Here is a 17,606-nt window from a genome sequence, read left to right as displayed (position 1 = left end):
CAAGTCTTTGTTGAATTTGATTAGCAACACTTGGTAACAAATGGTAAAATATCCTCCTTAGATAGATTCAGGGGTGGACTAGGACAAAAATTCAGCCCTGTCCAGACCAGCCACTACATTATTAGCGGACACCATGTAGAAGCCGTTATTAAGTCAGTGATGCTCAATGTGGCTCTTTATGTCTTCATTTTAATTATTATTCCCTCAGAAAACCTTAAAAGGGGAAAACTTTTAAACCCCTTTTGCTAATAAGTATTCCTTTTTTTCCTATTTTTTAGTTCTTTTTGACACTTTTCTCCAATTCTTAACAAAAAAGTTTCCACTTTTCATCCAAATAAGCTACCTTTTGCCCAATAAATACCACTTGTTTCTCTTTTCTTCTACAATTTGCCTCTTTTTGTTCCACATTTTTGCCCTTTTTTTTACTATTTTCTCCATTTAAGCTACACTTTGCCATTACATACCACCTGTTTCTTCTTTATTTGTCCATTTTGGTCACTTTTAACTCTTTCTTGCCACATTTGGACAATTTTTGCCACCTGTTACCATATCTGCCACCACTTCGTCCACCTCGTCAAAAAAGGGACCAGACCGGCCCACTTCGGGTCGACGGCCCACCGGGACGATCCATGGTTTGCCAGATGGCCAGTCCACCCCTGGATAGATTTGAGCTTTAAAAGAAGTGAAGAATCCTTTGTAATCTGAAACACAGGCTATAAATGTCTCTATATCATTGGCCTCGGCCTGAACTTTGACCTTCTCCCCGCAGGACAACATCTTTCGACTGGCTCTGCATTTTGAGAACGGCCGCGGGAAAAGTCCCTATGACCCCAAAATGCTCTCTGCCTCGCTTCTGCTTGGTGAGTGTAATCCCTTTATTTATATGCTTGTGTGGAAAATATACAGTGTTTGCTTTCTTTTTTTGCTTCTAACTGTAGTTTCTCGCTGGCAGATGGAGAGCTGTACTCTGGTACATCTGCTGACTTCATGGGAAGAGACTTTGCTATCTTTCGTACTCTCGGGGATCAACATCCAATAAGAACAGAGCAGCATGATTCAAGATGGCTAAATGGTAAATAATAATTCAAAGGTAGTTTAATTTAAACTCATAATCAATGGCACTGAGTGCTTAAAGTGTTTAAAGTTTAGCAGTTTTGGGTGCTCTTGGTAAAACGGGGAAGGAATGTGTCAAAAAATGGGGAAACCAGGCACTCCAAAATTGAAAAAATCAGAATGAAGAAAGAGACACTAAAAAGCCTTTATTACAATGGCCAGATCATTAAAAATCCAACATGTTTTGACCACGCATGGTCTTCGTCTAGATAATCATAATCAATGAGTTTGAGCATCGTAGAACTTTGTTGTCAATCCAACAAACTCTGGGTTTTTTTTTTGTTTTTTTTATAAATTGCTATGTCTGAATTGTTCAATTGGATAATTTTAAATTGATTTATTGTGTTCTAGTATTTATTAGTTCAACTTCAAAAACTGTAAAGCCTACCTTTTAAAGACAAAATGACCTCTGAGCTTTTCAGCAGATTTGAATTCTCCAAAGACATCCATTGACATAGAGACATCAGATATCAGAGCTCATTTACAAACTCACAGAATCTTCTTTTAACTGGAAAGATTACTGCACTGCTGCGAGGGTTACATTCTCTTTCGTCCGTCCAGCTATCTTTCACCACCACTGTGGACTAAAAAGGCACGAAAGGTCGTATCAGACCTTTCCCTCAAGCTGAGCCATCCCTCTTCTGTCTCCCTTTTTCTCTCAGAACTAATCCACTCTCAGCTGTTTTCCTGTGGTGGAGTCAAATTCCTACCAGTCCCCCCCTAAACCACAAACCTCCTCCACCCAGTTCGGGATTACAAAACACGGTTTTCTATAGCGCTGATTACCATGACGTATTAATAAAGAACGATGTAAGAAGGAGAAGTCATTGTGGCGTTAATCCCCATCGATCTTTCACCTTGTTCAAACAAACACGCTGAGGATCGTTTCCCTTCGGCTTGGTGAAATCCATTTGCTTTTCCACAAAGAGGGGATTGTAATTGCATGGATTACTGCAATGGGGATATTCTATTGAGCCTTTATCAACAATGCAACATGGTACTCGGATGTGTCAAGAGGGAAACCTGGGAAATGTATCTTTAATAGAGGGGGATTGTTAAAGGCTTTTGGTTTTCAAGGACCTGAATCATCACCTCCGTTACCTGTAAAGGCCATTTTATAATAAAGCTTCCTTTTGTTGGGAATATTTAGACTGAGATCCATTTTATTACCCCAGTGTTCGACAGCAGCTTGTTTTGGCATGTGATCACGCATGGATACATTTTACAAAGGTGTAGATTTAATTGCATTTTTATCACAACAAGATCATGAAGCCTGTGTGGGGTATATGTGATCCGTAGCAAAGGCCTTGCCCCACACACACACACAGCTCATATAAATCTGCTTCCCACTTTGGCCGCACTCTCTTTTTTCACAGCCACTCTATATCCTAAACAGCCATGAAGGTGTAACATGGCACTGCTTGTTTCTTTCCATTTAATTCTGAAGCTTTCAGACCCCAGGCTCGTTTTACGCGTGACGACGCCTCAACAACTGTGGCCACATTTCCTCAGCCTTTATGCCTCCAACACATCAAGAAATATCTCGGCCCCCTGACCAAGCCTGTCTGCCTGCCTTTGATTTTACCCAATGGTTTAGGCTGTGATGAATTTATTCAAGTGTTACCCAGTACAATCAGAGCCATGTGTGTTTGTAAGGATGTGGTTGGGGAAAAGGGGTTATGTTGTTGGATTTGGATTTATGGCACTCACTCGAGGTAAAGTCAGATACTGTAATATCATAGTGAATGACTTCTATTACAAAGCTGTGACTGGAGAATCGTACAGGGGGATTGGTTCCAGTGGTGCGAGATATAAGTTAGAGGATAGTCATGATATGAGTGGTGTTAAAAAAAAAAATTCTCTTTGTTTCTTGTAGATCCCAGGTTCATCGGTGTCAACTTAATCCCTGAAAGTGATAACCCAGAAGACGACAAGATCTTCCTGTTTTTTAAGGAGAACGCAATGGATGGAGAGCACACTGGAAAGGCAACCATTGCCAGAATAGGACAACTGTGTAAGGTAACAACACGCCCAAAAAACACACAATGTGAAGTCAAAGTCAAATTAAAAGTATTCAGTGTTTAGATTTTGTTTTGTTGAGCCCACAGTGATGTGTCGTCTTGTTTCAGAATGACATGGGAGGGCACCGGAGCCTTGTAAACAAGTGGACCACTTTCCTCAAGGCTCGGCTCATGTGTTCAGTCCCAGGGCTCAACGGCATTGACACACACTTTGACGAATTACGTACGTTTCTACTCTTTGGTTTTTTTGCTCGTTTTTTGCAGATAACGCCCCCGTTTCTCTTTAAGTTCCAGCTTCAGACTCTAACCTTGAGCTCCTCTTGTGCTTGATTTTCAGAGGATGTTTTTCTCATGAGCTCAAAGGATCCAAAGAATCCAGTGATATACGGGGTATTCACCACATCCAGGTACGTTTCTTACTGATGACCTCGAAAATATGCCATGCGTGTCTTCTGGGTACTTTGGTGTCTTCCACCTTTAAAAGATGCATGCTAGGTACAGTGGTGGACAATAACAGAGTATATTTACTCATCTTACTTTGTGCATTCGGTGGTTTATAACGGTTTTGTAACATAAACACTAAATGCTATGGTTGTTAATGGAAGGTCACATAGTGTTATTCAGTTGTGCTACTATTGGGTAATCGTTGCATTGTTGATAATATATATATATATATATATATATATATATATATATATATATATATATTCTATGTAAACATATTTCTATATTTCTATCCAATAAACTTGTTTCTTTTTTATTAATTATGATGATGAACAGTATGTTCAAGATTTTTAATTACTTTGAATACATTAGGGTTTTTTTTCAATTACTTCAGCACTTTCACTTAAGTAATATTTGATTAGACTTCTTTGACTTTTATTTGAGTAGTTTTAGACAAGAAGTATTTGTACTTTCACTCAAGTAATGAAATTGAGTGCTTTGACCTTGTCTGGCTAGGGTCGAGTTTAACTATATGGCTAACCTTGACCGATATGTGTTTTCCGATCTTTGTTGATTAAAAGTACCTTTACCTTTAAGTTTACTGTTATATTTTATGTGGCTAAATTACTTTTCCCCAATATCTTTTATATCCCTGCCCTACCTTAAGCCCTCATCCATTTACAATGACGTGCCATTATACAGGCGGCAGATTGTGCAGCCATCAAATTCCCAGACGGAGCTCCCATAATCCACTTACGAGTGTCTTACGGTTGCTTTCCCTTGCAATGCCAACCTTCCACACGTTTCACATTGGAAATTGCTTTTATCTGAACCCTTCATTCTTCAATACCTGCCCCCCTTTTCATTGAAACTCTGGCAGGCTTGTAGTTAAATGAGATTATGGAGCATGGGGGAGCAAGAGAAACATGATAGTCGCTTACTAGGAACATAGGCTTCTCCTCTGGCCAGCGCCCCAGTCATGAATGGGGTTTTCAGAAGCCGGGTGTGGCTCTATTGAAGCATGTGAAGAGGTAAAGGCATGGGGGCAAAGCGTATTAGTGAGCGGAAATGGCACAGATGGTGGCACTTATCATGATGATGGCGATTCATTTGCATTTATAAAGAAGGAGTTATTTTGTGTCCAGTGACGTCTCCGAAGCGTTTTCAAAGGAGGACAAACACTTCACCATCAATCACAGCTAATGATAAGACAAGCTGAATAGAACAGCAGTACAAGCTATCGCATGCTGACAGCCGCTTTGCTTCACCGGTTGGCATTTTTTCCTTTTCTGCACACTCACACATACACACTTGTACTCTTTAAAATTCAATTAAGGAGCATTGAGGAATTAGAGTGCTTTAATTGGTTTTCTAAGTGGCCGGTTCTCCGAGATAAATAGAGCAAATGTTCTGAGGGACATGCTTTTAATACCAATGCTTAATGAAGCACGACGACGCTTCCACTGCGTTTGCGCATTTTTCAGATGCTGACTTTTCCCCTCCATGTTTGCGTGTTCTTTTCTTTAACAACAAATATCTGAGTGTCTTTTTTGGACTCCCCAGAGTTAATTAAATTTCCCTGCTATTAACATTTTCAAATGCTAATCCATTCATCTTCCATGCTTTAGTGAGTACTGTTGACTGTGTGCGTTCCAGCCACGTCGCTAATTAGCCCGATACAGCTTCCCCTTTGCAGTCAGCCAAACAAAGGATGCCTTGAATCTTTTGAGGCATTTAGTTCCTGTGGTAGCGGGAGATTTTTGGTCAAAAAAAAATAATCAGTGCTAAAAAAATAGAATTAGGAATGTCAGTGGATAAACTTTTGGGCTTATTTTGAACTACTCCACTTAGCAAAGCCAATTTGTAAGCAGATCTTTACAAAGTGTGTGGTTAATGGTTTTGAGGTGTTTATGTACAGCAAGTAGCCAGTGTGCTTACTCACAGTCTCTAACGGGATTGTATGTCTTAGGATATTTATATGGAACTCCTTGATTGAAATGAGTCACGGTGGAATATTCTGGATGACCCCCCGATTGAGTATCAGTTGTCACTAAAGCCCCATCAATGTGCTTTATAAACCACATTGCTCGACCTTCCATGGGACCTTCCCAAAGCCAAATCCACCCATTGTGATTCAAGTATAAAGGTGCTCAAAAGCAGGGTGTGTGTTGTTTTCCATTTGTTGGTGATGAGCCCAAATTCCTGTCTGTTCTCAAGAGGCTGGAAGCAATCAAAGAGAAGTTTCAATCTGTCATTCCTATGCTTAGCTAATGACAGCCTTGCCCTCCTTGGTTTTTGCAGGATGAACGGTCATTTAGTTGTCTGTCTTCAGTATCATACAAACTCTAATCCTGTCCAGTGACTGTTCATTCATCAATCCTGTTTATCTTCTGACATCCATGTTCGTTTCACCACTACACCCTTATTTTTTTATCCTTTGACTCATTTTCTCCATCAAGGAGGTAATATTTTCATCAACACGTGTTTTTTTGTTTGTTTGTTTTTTGCTAGTATAACGTCAAAAGTGCTTAATAGATTTTGACAAAATTTTAACCAAAGATAGACCTTATGCCATGGAAGATTCCATTACATTTTGGAGGGTATCTGGATTAATAATCAGAATCGGAAACCAGTTTCAAAAATGGAAAAATACTATTTCTCATATGCAGAAATTTCCAAAATTCCTATCTTGGTGGAGGAGGTAATGTTTTCACGGGCGTTTGTCCATCCGTCTGTTTAATGTGGATGTTTGCTAGCAGGATATTTCAAAAAGTTCTGAACGGATTTAAAACAAATTTGGTAAGCTGATAGGACAACTTCAAAGGAAAAACTACTTTGATTTTGGAGATGATCCGGAAGGTAGTGTAGATACAGTACCTCTAAATGTTTGCGCTCTCTGAGTGACTCAGTTATGTCAGGTTGGCTCCTTAAATACCCCAGCGGGTTTCATCCAGATCCGATGCAGGATGCGGCATTTTATCACAATTTTTTGAAGAAATGGCGGTTGTCCATACATTTTAACTTACTGCATCGTTAATATTGAGGTAGTAACTTCTTCCAAGCCCTCCTCAAGTGTGAATGATCATGGATCCATGATTCAGGATCACTGATCCAGATAACTATCGATATCGGGCAGAGATTACATTTTGGTGCTTGGCGGAGGTTTGACTTAGTTACGTCAGGTTGGTTCCTTAAATACCCCAGTGGGTTTTATCTGGATTGGACTTGGGTTGCCCATTTAATCACAAATTTTTGAGAAACTGGGGGTGCCCATAGATTTGGACTTAGTGTATCGTTATTAATGGGGATAGAAATGTATTCCAAGCAGATCAGGATCACTGATAACTGCCAATATCTGGAAATAAGGATGTTTTGCGCTTGGCTAAGGTTTGTGCATTCATGCTCTTGTTTCTCTTGTTTTCTCCACAGTAACATATTCAAAGGATCAGCAGTGTGCATGTATAACATGGCAGACATTCGAAGAGTTTTTTCTTGGCCCATACGCCCACAGAGATGGGCCCACCTACCAGTGGGTGCCCTTCCAAGGGAGAGTTCCTTACCTCGTCCCGGCACCGTAAGTGCTAATATTGGAGTTCCGCAACAACTGACTGAAATTACATATGTTGTACTTTAACAACTGAGCTTGTGCTGTTTCTCAATCTTAGTGTCCCAGTAAAACATTTGGAGGCTTTGACTCTACCAAGGACCTTCCAGACGATGTGATCACCTTTGCCAGGGGCCACCCTGCCATGTACAACCCAGTGTTACCGATTAGGAGGCCGTCCCATTATGGTGCGAACCGATGTAGACTACCAGTTCTCTCAGCTAGTGGTGGGACAGAGTGGAGGCGGAGGACGGCCAGTACGATGTTTATGTTCATTGGCACAGGTAAGCGACTCCATGCAGATGTTAGATGTTGTCATCGGTTTGCTTTTGCTGTTAATTGTTTTTTCATGTTTGTCTTTTCCACTAAAAGCTTTTTGGTATTTTGTGAAGAAATAGCTCTGACGTAAGAACACGGTGCTTGGCAAGTTAAAAAAAAAAAAAAAAAGAATTCCTGGAAGCTGCTTTCAGAGTTTCACAAAATATTTTACAGCCTTGAATTTGTGTAAACCGTGAAAAGATCCAGCGATAAAATGTGGAGGGAAACTGTGTTTTATCTTCTCTGGTTGGATAAACTTTAATGTTTTTTTTCTAGATATGGGAACCGTGCTGAAGGTAGTGACAATCCCCAGAGAAAGCTGGCACGACCTGGAGGAGGTGGTGCTTGAGGAGATGACTGTCTTTAGGGTACGATGTTGAAAATGGAGTGTTAAAATCCAATCTGTGAAAACCCACCTCTTGAAAACTAAACAAAGTCGTCTGCAGATGTGGTGGACGATCGGTTTATTTGTTGTTTTTTAAGGAGCCTACGACCATTACTGCCATGGAGCTGTCCACCAAACAGGTAAAATCCTGTTCTCACACCTCATGATTAATCCTCAAGTTATAGACGCAGCTTTGAGTCCAGTATAAATAACATTGCAGCAGGACAATCAGGGTTTTAATCAAGCCCAGATTGAACGATGAATGAATGTTTTTAATGTTCCTGCTGAGAGAAAAACCCACAGCCACCCATGTCATCCACACAGAAACATTTAACCTATTTTATTTAACGTTCTTGTTGTTTTGGTTCCTACAGCAACAGCTGTACCTTGGCTCAGCCCTGGGTGTATCACAGATGTCTTTGCACCGTTGCGAGGTGTACGGGAAAGCGTGCGCAGAGTGTTGCCTGGCCCGAGACCCGTACTGTGCCTGGGACGGCGCAGAGTGCTCCAGATACTTTCCTACAGCCAAGAGGTAGGAGCATGATAGTCTTCTCTTTAACCTTTAGATTTCCTCAGCATTCGCGATACTTTTTAGCAGCATTGTATTAAAGTTATTTCATGTCATGAAGCCAGGCAGTCTACTACGGAACTGATTGTTATCCTGCATATTCTGCACAAAGGTTCAGTCCCATGCCTGCAAAAACAAGCCAAAAGTGTTAAAGATGGTGCCACAGTAAGCCTCTAAGGTTTAGAATTTTGAATATTCACAAAAAAGCAACAATATGTGCCACAAAAGTGCAACTTTCAAAAATGTTTTATCATCTTATTTTACAATTTTTGCTGAGTTGACACCAAAGTTGCTACAGCAAATCTTCAGACTGTCCTACACAAACCATCTACACAGATTTTTTGAATTTATCAAAAATTGAGCCTACAGTGAATACAATTTCTGACTGTAAACAGTATTGTAAACATATACTTGCAAACTCTGCTAAATATATTTTCAATGTTCATTTGAAAAAAGTACAAAATTTTAGAGTCACTGGGTGTCAAACTCATTTTAGTTCAATACAGATCAGTTTGATCAAAAAAGGAAAAACAAACATTGTCAACATTAATGCCCAAGTTTGCACTTCCAGTTATAGATTAGACCTGAAGCATGGAAGGCATCAACAATATCTTAGCAGTAAGTGCCAATTTTTTGGGGAGATTTTGTAGAATCATTTGAGAAAAAAATGCATGATCCAAAACGGATGCTCTAAAGGGCCGGATTTGGCCCCCAGTCCTTGAGTTTGGCACATATGTTGTAGAGGATTTGGAAAACTTCCACATTTTATGTCATACCAACACATCCATGCTGCCTAGATGCAATATGTATAGTTTCTGATTTTATTCATGATGAGTCAGACTTCTTCCTATTCCTTTTTTGAACGTGTAAATGTTTTATTAAATCTCATTACTTTTGACTTGTTTTGGAAACTAACTGGTTTTGTGACATTCCTTTTAAGTTATATGTATTGTTTTTGTTTTTACTAAATTAAAGTACATTTTTGACAGCCGTTTAAAATTTGCATGTACACGTTAACAGCTGCTGTCTTGTTTTGCCTACAATTGCCTGGCCCCGACCCTTGCTGCGCAGCAGCTATAAATACACCTCAGTATTTGGTAGAGCACCTGCTACATACCGTTGCAGTTTAAAAAGCATATGCTTCAAGGTATTATGATACACAGCCTTGTTTATTTTAACTGAGAACTCCACTAGAGTGCAAAATTTAACACAGAAGCAGAACTTGCTCCAAAACTTCTAAACAAGGAAGCAATTTAAATGTGACACACGTCCAAAACAGTCATTAGATTTAGAAAACTTTCAAAGTTTGCATTCCGAAGAGTGTGATTCACCACCACTGGTTGAGTCCTGAGCCAGCGACAGTTGTTCTGGGCTGTGGTTCCATCACCCTGCAGCCCAGATTCTTACACACACAGACAAAAAAAACCAAAAAACACTAGTGACTATATACGTAAAAGCACACACCCCAACACACACACACACACATACGGCAAGCACGCACGCTAAATTATAGCCAACAGGAGCTGTCTGACCGCTTCACCCTAAAGCCAAGTGGTATGAACATACACACCCTCAAATTACCCTCTGCTGTATCCAGGGATTAGGCTGACCACTGCGCATACACACACACTCATACACACACACAGGACAGTTCTGACTCTCATTCATCCCAAACTTCTCACACTGGCAGAAGTAGGCTAGTGGGTATCCTCCAGTTTGGCAGCGTTGCGTACGAGGTGGCACAGTCCATGTTTTAAGGCCAGGACTGACTGCAAATATTTTCCTCTTCCAGAATGAAAAGCAGACGCCCGTCCGTGCACGTGCTCAGACGGCCAGAAAGAAAGACAGGAATGTTAGCTCAGGAAATGTACTGAAGGATGTGTGTGAGAAAGAAAGAGGGAGAAAACTATAGGACCTAAATGCAGAGGTACTGAGTATATCAGAAATACTTTATGTATCCCAGGGGAAATGACTTGCATTACAGACTCAAGAAAGAAACAAATAAGATTGATAAAAAAAACACTAAACAAAGAAAGAGAGAAAAACGTACATAATTAAGTAAAAGAATAAGGAATAAATACAAGTGCACACATTACAGTAGAAAATAATAAAATAAGATAAATAATAATAATACAAATGTACAAATATGATACAGATATACACAACAATCAAAGCTGTCAGGTTACAGTGATGAATTGATATTTATACATATCAGTAATTTTACTTGTACTTAAGTATGTTTCAAAAGAAGTAAAGTAATTATTTACATTTCTACAAACATTACAGACTAAATGATTATTTTCTGTTTCAAAATGATCAACGGACATATTTGTTTAGGAAAGCTTTTAAGTGTTTAATCTTGTGTAGTTTTATTGTGTTTTTAAATGTAGCACTTTGAGATTCCTTTGAACGAAAAGTGCATTATAAATTAAATCTATTATTATTTATTATTATTATTATTGTTATTACGACAATCAACAAGCACTATGTAACCCATGGTGACAAAGCATCTGTTATTGGTGTTATTTAGGGACGACCGTGGCTCATTCGTAGAGTGGATAAATAACTGAAGGGTTGGGGGTTCAAATCCCCACTTTATCCGAGTCATTGTTGTCCTTGGGCAAGGCACTTTACCCTGAATGGATATGAATTGAGGTCAGAGGGGCCGTAGGCGCGAAATGGCAGCCACGCTTCTATCAGTATGCCTCAGGGCAGCTGTGGCTGGCTACAGTGTAGCTTACCACCACCGGTATGACTGATATGAGTGACTGGTGTGAATGAATAATGATTCCTGTAACTCGCTTTGAGTCTCCTCGAAAAAAGCACTCTATAAATCTAAGCCATTATTATTTTATTTTTCAAAGAATTGTACATTTTGACAAACTTTTAATTTTATACAGATGCCTTTGAAAAAAATAATTTAACTTCCAATTGTGCAAGAATTTCTCTTCCTTTTCCCCCATTTTTTCCTTTTTTCTTTGTTTTTTCCTTTTCTATTTTTTCCTATATTCTTCCTTTTTAAGTTTATACATGATATGTTTACTGTATGCAAAGGGAACTGTGGCAAGATTTATGACCAAAAAGTAATAGTAATATTTACTTTGAATACTATTTCATTGAGATACTTTTTACTTATATTTCAGTATTTTATTAATGACTTACATGTACTTAAGTACATTTTCAGTTACAGTACTTTTACTTGAGTAGGATATATCAGTTTTATTTACACCTCTGCCTAAATGTTTGGGACATACAGACGTTAGAAAAAAAAAAATGCACATGCTGAAATAGCTCATGTACACACACACACACACACACACACACACACACACACACACAACTGGATTGTATTATTTTTTTAACTACATATTCCTGTGTTTTATCTGAACATTTCCTTCCATCCTGGCCTTGCACTTGACTCATGCTATCTGAATTTTTACTGTGCACTCCAACTTTTTTAAAATGCTGAACAAAAAAACAAACAAAGCAAAACAAAAAAAAACATTTAGTCAGAAAAGCAAGTATCTCAAAGATCCTTACAAATCCTTGTAAATATCTAGATGACAAAATGCAGGGCTGCTTTTTACGAGCTGTTTCAAGGGCAAAACAATCCTGTTTGCGTTCCATTATGAGCACACATCACAACAAGTGTAGCAGGCTGTGTCTCATACCTCTGCCATTCTCTTTAAAAACAAACACACTTTAACCAGGGAATAAATGTTTTACTTTTTAAATCTGCAAGCTAATCTAATTCACTGGGTAACACTGCCCCCTGGTGGTTGAAGCCACAAATCACATAGTACCAGCTCATGTGATGCATTCATTCACTTAAAGCAGGTGTTCAGGGGCCAAGCATGAGGTCTAAAGGGCCACAGATTTTAGACTGAAAAACCAGCAATTTTATTATTTAATGTGCCCTAGTTTGCACTTATCCATGTAAAAATGAAATGTAAAGTATGTAAGACACCAACAATATTCAGGTAATAAGCGACTGATATCTCCAGGATGTTCACTGTAATTTCCTTTATTTTGTGACCAATTTTTATTCACTTCAGGGACATTTTCTGGGGTAATTTAAGGACAATTGCAGGATTTTAAAAGAAATCAAGAGTTCTTGTAACAATTTAGGATTGAAATTGACTTCCATCATGTGATATAAGCATAAGAAAACTGTGGTCCATGAAAAAAAAAAAAAAGAAAAGCGAACCAGGTTGTGGAACAGTTTGTGTGTGGAAAAAAATAAATAAAAATGTCTGTATTTAAAGCAATTTAAACATAAATACATAAAATGTATCTTCTTGAAGCATAAGTGTTATTATATGTTGAATTTTAAATAGATGTGTATATATTTATGTATGTGTACGTTTGGACAGGTGAATGTATAGTGGATTACGTGAATTGTAATTATAATGATGTATCCTTTTATAGTGTAAATAGGTGTACATTATAAGAAGATTAATGTATAGAAATAAAGTACAGTACTCAGGGTATTTTATTATTATTATTATTATTATTTTCTCATTGTGGTAAATTTACTGCTGTTTGTGTTCATGTTAAAAATAAAATGTAAATCAAATCAAATATTTTAGTGAATTTTTGGTATTTGGATGGGCTGAGATATCTACAACTTAATCAGCTTGTGATTTACACAATGAATCATGTTTTTTTCTGTCATTTGCTTGACGGGTCAGATTTGGCCCCCAGACCTTGAGTTTCACACACGTGACTTTGAGTTTAATTTATTCACAGACGAACCAGACGTCAAGACATCAGAAATGGAGATCCTCTCTCACAGTGCTCTGACCTCCAGCATCATGGTACCGTACTACATCACACAGGCCTACACACACACACACACACACACCTGACCCCACTGCCTGTGTATCCCTGGGTGTGATCAGATGATGTGGATGGAGAGGGAGGAGCCAGTGTGGAGGACAGGAGTGTGTTTGGTGTGGAGAACAGCAGCATGTTCCTGGAGTGTAGCCCCAAGTCCCAGAGAGCTCTGATCTACTGGCAGCTGCAGAAACCCAACGACGATCGCAAGATTGAGGTGTGTGCTTCACACTCACACACACACACCACACACACACACACACAAACACACACACTATACCTTTAAATACTGTCGTCCTCAAAGACACTCACGACATCTATGGAGAGCAGAGATTTGTAGCTTTTATCACATCAGGGGCCACAAACGTGTTTGTCTGATCTAAGGGCCACATTGTCAACATTCATGATGACATTAGAATAATAACCAACCTTAGCATTAATACAGGGAACAACAATGAGTTTCTGTGAGTTCTTAGATTGATTTTGCGTTTTTCTGTCATTCTGTATATGTTTGTTGTTGTTTTGTATATTATTATTTGTCATCATTTTGTTTATTTATTATAGTAGTTTGTGCTTTTGGGGCCTATGTTACGAAGCGAGATTACCTCTTATCGTGCTAACTTCCAGGATTTAATCAGTGTGTGCTAGAATATGAAGCTCACTAATGTTTTACGGAGCTAAATCACCATGGTAACTTAGGCTGAACGACTAGCCTGGTCAGGAGAAGTTTTTGCTCTGGCTAGGTTCTGAGCGAGTGCTAAAGTCCCGCCTCCTGACCAATCAGTTCTCTTGGAAAGCGAGCTGTCCAATAAAAGGTGATGTGTGAACACTCTAATTTTAAACTTAAGCTGAACACCTAACCTGGTCGTGACCAGATTATGAAGTGGATCAGATCTGAGCAAGTATTAAAGCTCCGCCTCCTGGTCCGCTGCACTGTTGCTCTTTGCTGTCATCATGGATTTAAATTCATTTGTTTACAATGATAAGCTGTCCTCCATTGTAAATACGGTCGCTCTGCCAGGTTCTGCATTGATTGGTCAGACTCTGCAATCTCCACCCCTTTTATGTGTTTTATCGTGTTGTTATCGACCGTTGTAAGACAGCTCCTCTCTGACGGAGAATGTTTGGTTAGTTGAAGCCCACTAATGGAGATTAATCCAGGATATAATTATCTAGATTCATAGCATAGGCCCTTGGAATCATTTTTGTGTATTTGTTTATTTTTGTAGTGGTTTTGTGTGTTATTGGAGTAATTTTCGGGGGTGGGGGGGTTCTTATCCTTTTGAGTATTTTGTTGTTCTTTTGTTTATTTTTTTTGCAATTTTGTGTTTTTAGAGTAATTTTTAGTTTTATGTATTTTTCGTGTCATTTTGTGCTTTTGGAGTCATTTTTGTTTATTTCTGTTTTTGCTTTTATTCATTTTTAGAGTCCGTATGTGTATATTTGCTTTTATTTTGTGGCCCCCTGGCCACCAGTTACCCATGTCTAGAATAGAGGTTCCTTCAGACATAACGCATTTCTATCCATTAGTGACCTCTGACTTATAATCTTTTACCCCTCATCGAAACCCGTCAAAAGCCCAGGGTGTGGATGTTTGGATTAACTTGTGACCTTTGGAAGTAACCGATGACTTTGCAAGTTTCATCCTGCCTGTTTTTGTAGCAAGGCGCTCAGGGAATATCGTTTCTAGATCAGCAAGAAAGAGAAATATGAGCCAAGGAAAGAATCTGATTGAAGTTAGAGATTGAAGACTCCGAGAGTTTATCAAATGGAGAAAAAAGGGTTTCATAGTTGTTGTTTTTTTTTTTTTGGAAGATCTCCTGGTAAAACAATAGTTTCCAGCTTCAGTTGGGTGGAGTCACCTCTACATTGGGTTTGACAGTTGCATTATTTTGAAGCTATTGGTCAATCTTTTAACCCTCCTATTATCCTTGGGGTCAATTTGACCCCATTCAATGTTTATCATTCGAAAAATAATAGTTGACTTAATTTAAAAAAACATTTTTGCATGAAAGACTGATCTCAGTATTTTCCCATGAGACATACCATTTGTTGGGTAATTAAGCGTTTTCTATGTATTGGGATCAGATTGGTATCGGCCAGTAAGAAACACCAGAAATCGGTATTGGAGGTGAGAAAAGCAGATTGGTTCATCATTACTTTCTATAAGTCTTCACTGTCATCAGTTTTAAAGGTCCAGTATTATTCTGTTTTTCACCCATTTCCATCATGTTTATTTTCACAAACTTGGCTGTTTTCTGGAGTTTTAGCCCTCTGAAAAGTCAATTTCATGCACTTCTAAAAAAACAGGCTATTTTGGGGCCTTCATGCATATGCACGAGTGGGCGTGCCTATAGACGCACACTTCATTCCTTGCACTTGCGAGGGTCAGCTATCACCAAAGCCATTTTCTTTTGCTATCCACACACTTGTTTTCAGGCAAAAAAAACTGCACATTAGAGTAAACACATGGCTATTTAAGCGGCTATTGTGATTGTGAGTCTCAGCGCTTCAGGGTTTGTGTTAATCACAGCAGCAGCGGCAGCAGAGTAAACTGTTCGCTGAGTCATCTGCTTCAAACATTCAGTGGAGTGTTAAGCTGCTAAGATACTTTCTCCTAACCACAGAACTTGTCCATTTAAGGTGATAATCTTTTTTTTTGTCCAACCGCTGCATCGTATTGTGTCACAAACCTGTCAGATCATGTCAAAGGCTATACGAGGCGGCATAACGGCTACTAAAAGTGGAACTGCTCTGGGTACTACTCCGTGGCTGTCCACTGCTGTTCAGGGAGGGGTTAGATGCAGAGAACACATTTTGTGTATGTAGCTTTACATATGTGACAATAAAGATAATGTATATTCTCTATTTAACCGCAGTGTTGTTTTACCTGTGGGGTAGTTAGAGAGAGAGGAGCTCACATTCTTATATAGGGTAGGAAGAGCCAGATTAGTCAGGAGGAGGAGTTTACACGATGTGATGTCACAACTTGAGAAAAATCCAACTCGCCCATTTGAGTGAGTTTTTTACAAAATGTGGAAAACCAACGGAGGGAGGAAACAAAACTTTTTCAACTGTGGCCCTCTGAATGAGGCTAAAGGGATGTACATTACTGTAGCAAAACCATTATAAAGTAGTTTTTCATAATACTGCCCCTTTAATGACATTTCCCTCATCTCTTTGTGTTTTTTAGATCAAACTAGACGACAGAGTGGTTCATACAGACCAGGGTTTGCTGATTCGCAGCCTGTCCCAATCGGACACTGGTATCTACCACTGCCAGGCTGTGGAACACGGCTTCATCCAGCCTCTGCTGCGCCTCAACATCCAAGTCATTCCCACCCAGAGACTTGGCGACATCCTTCCTGGAATTCCTGGTGTGGGCGGCGGCACGGGTCACTCAGCCAAGCACAGGGTGTGGTACCGGGATTTTCTGTCTCTCTTGGATCACCCTGAGCTCAACAGCGTGGAGGAGTTCTGTGATCGAGTTTGGAAGAAAGAGCGTACAACAGAAGAGGGTGAAGACCCCCAGTGGGAAGAACCAGGACAAAACCGACAGCACCAGTGGGTCCATCGCTGCATTGCGACCCAAAGCTTTGGCACCGAATGCTCAAAAGCAGCAAGCAAGTCCCCCCCAAAGCAAACCATGGCCTCAGTCTGGTTCTCCAACAGTAGAGGGACCCACGCGGGGCCAGGGGCCTCAGAAAGCTCAACCAAACCTGGGTATGCTGAGCAACCCAGCAGCTAGGAGTAACCAGAAATCACAAAACAGCCAGAAGGGGCCGATAGGGGGTTCTCCGGTGGTGGGGGGACCTCGAGCGAACAGCCAGCATGCGACAAAATGGAGACGGATGCAGGAAAACAAGAAGGGACGCAACAGGAGGACCCATGAGCTCCAAAGACCTCCGCGAAGTGTTTGAGGGGGAAGCACAAAAAAGTAGGAGATAGACAAGCACAAACCCATGCACAACACCGTCTATTCATTGTGTTCCCAAAAGTCCGACGACATCCTCATAACAGCCGCCTGAACTATAGGGTCTCTCATCCCAACAACAACAACAACAGTAAAATGTTTTCTTTCTAAAGACAGATCCAGAAATGCACATACCCTGTGAGAAAAGATGAGAGGACTGGAAAAACTGGAACACGTCCCGTTCAAGTGTGAGGACATGCCGGTTGCCTGGGATACCGCCTGGCAGACGCTGCAGCCCCCTGTACATAAGCTACAAAAAAATAGACTTGGAGAAACAATGTGGAGGCGTCTGTTTGAAAGGAAATGAACGTATTAATATGTGGAGAGTCCAGGTGTGGGGACTT

The 17,606-nt window shown here is 39.8% G+C and overlaps 1 pseudogene; it reads left to right on the top strand.

Annotated features, from left to right (window-relative positions):
• Positions 1 to 17,373, top strand: part of LOC114464875 (semaphorin-3ab-like) — a 60,097-nt pseudogene extending 42,724 nt beyond the window's left edge.
• The last annotated feature ends 233 nt before the right edge of the window (positions 17,374 to 17,606 follow it).

This window comes from Gouania willdenowi, chromosome 6 (assembly GCF_900634775.1).
Source record: "Gouania willdenowi chromosome 6, fGouWil2.1, whole genome shotgun sequence".
NCBI lineage: Eukaryota > Metazoa > Chordata > Actinopteri > Blenniiformes > Gobiesocidae > Gouania > Gouania willdenowi.
Note: the sequence above shows the minus strand (reverse complement) of the source record. Positions and strands in the feature narration are given on the sequence as shown.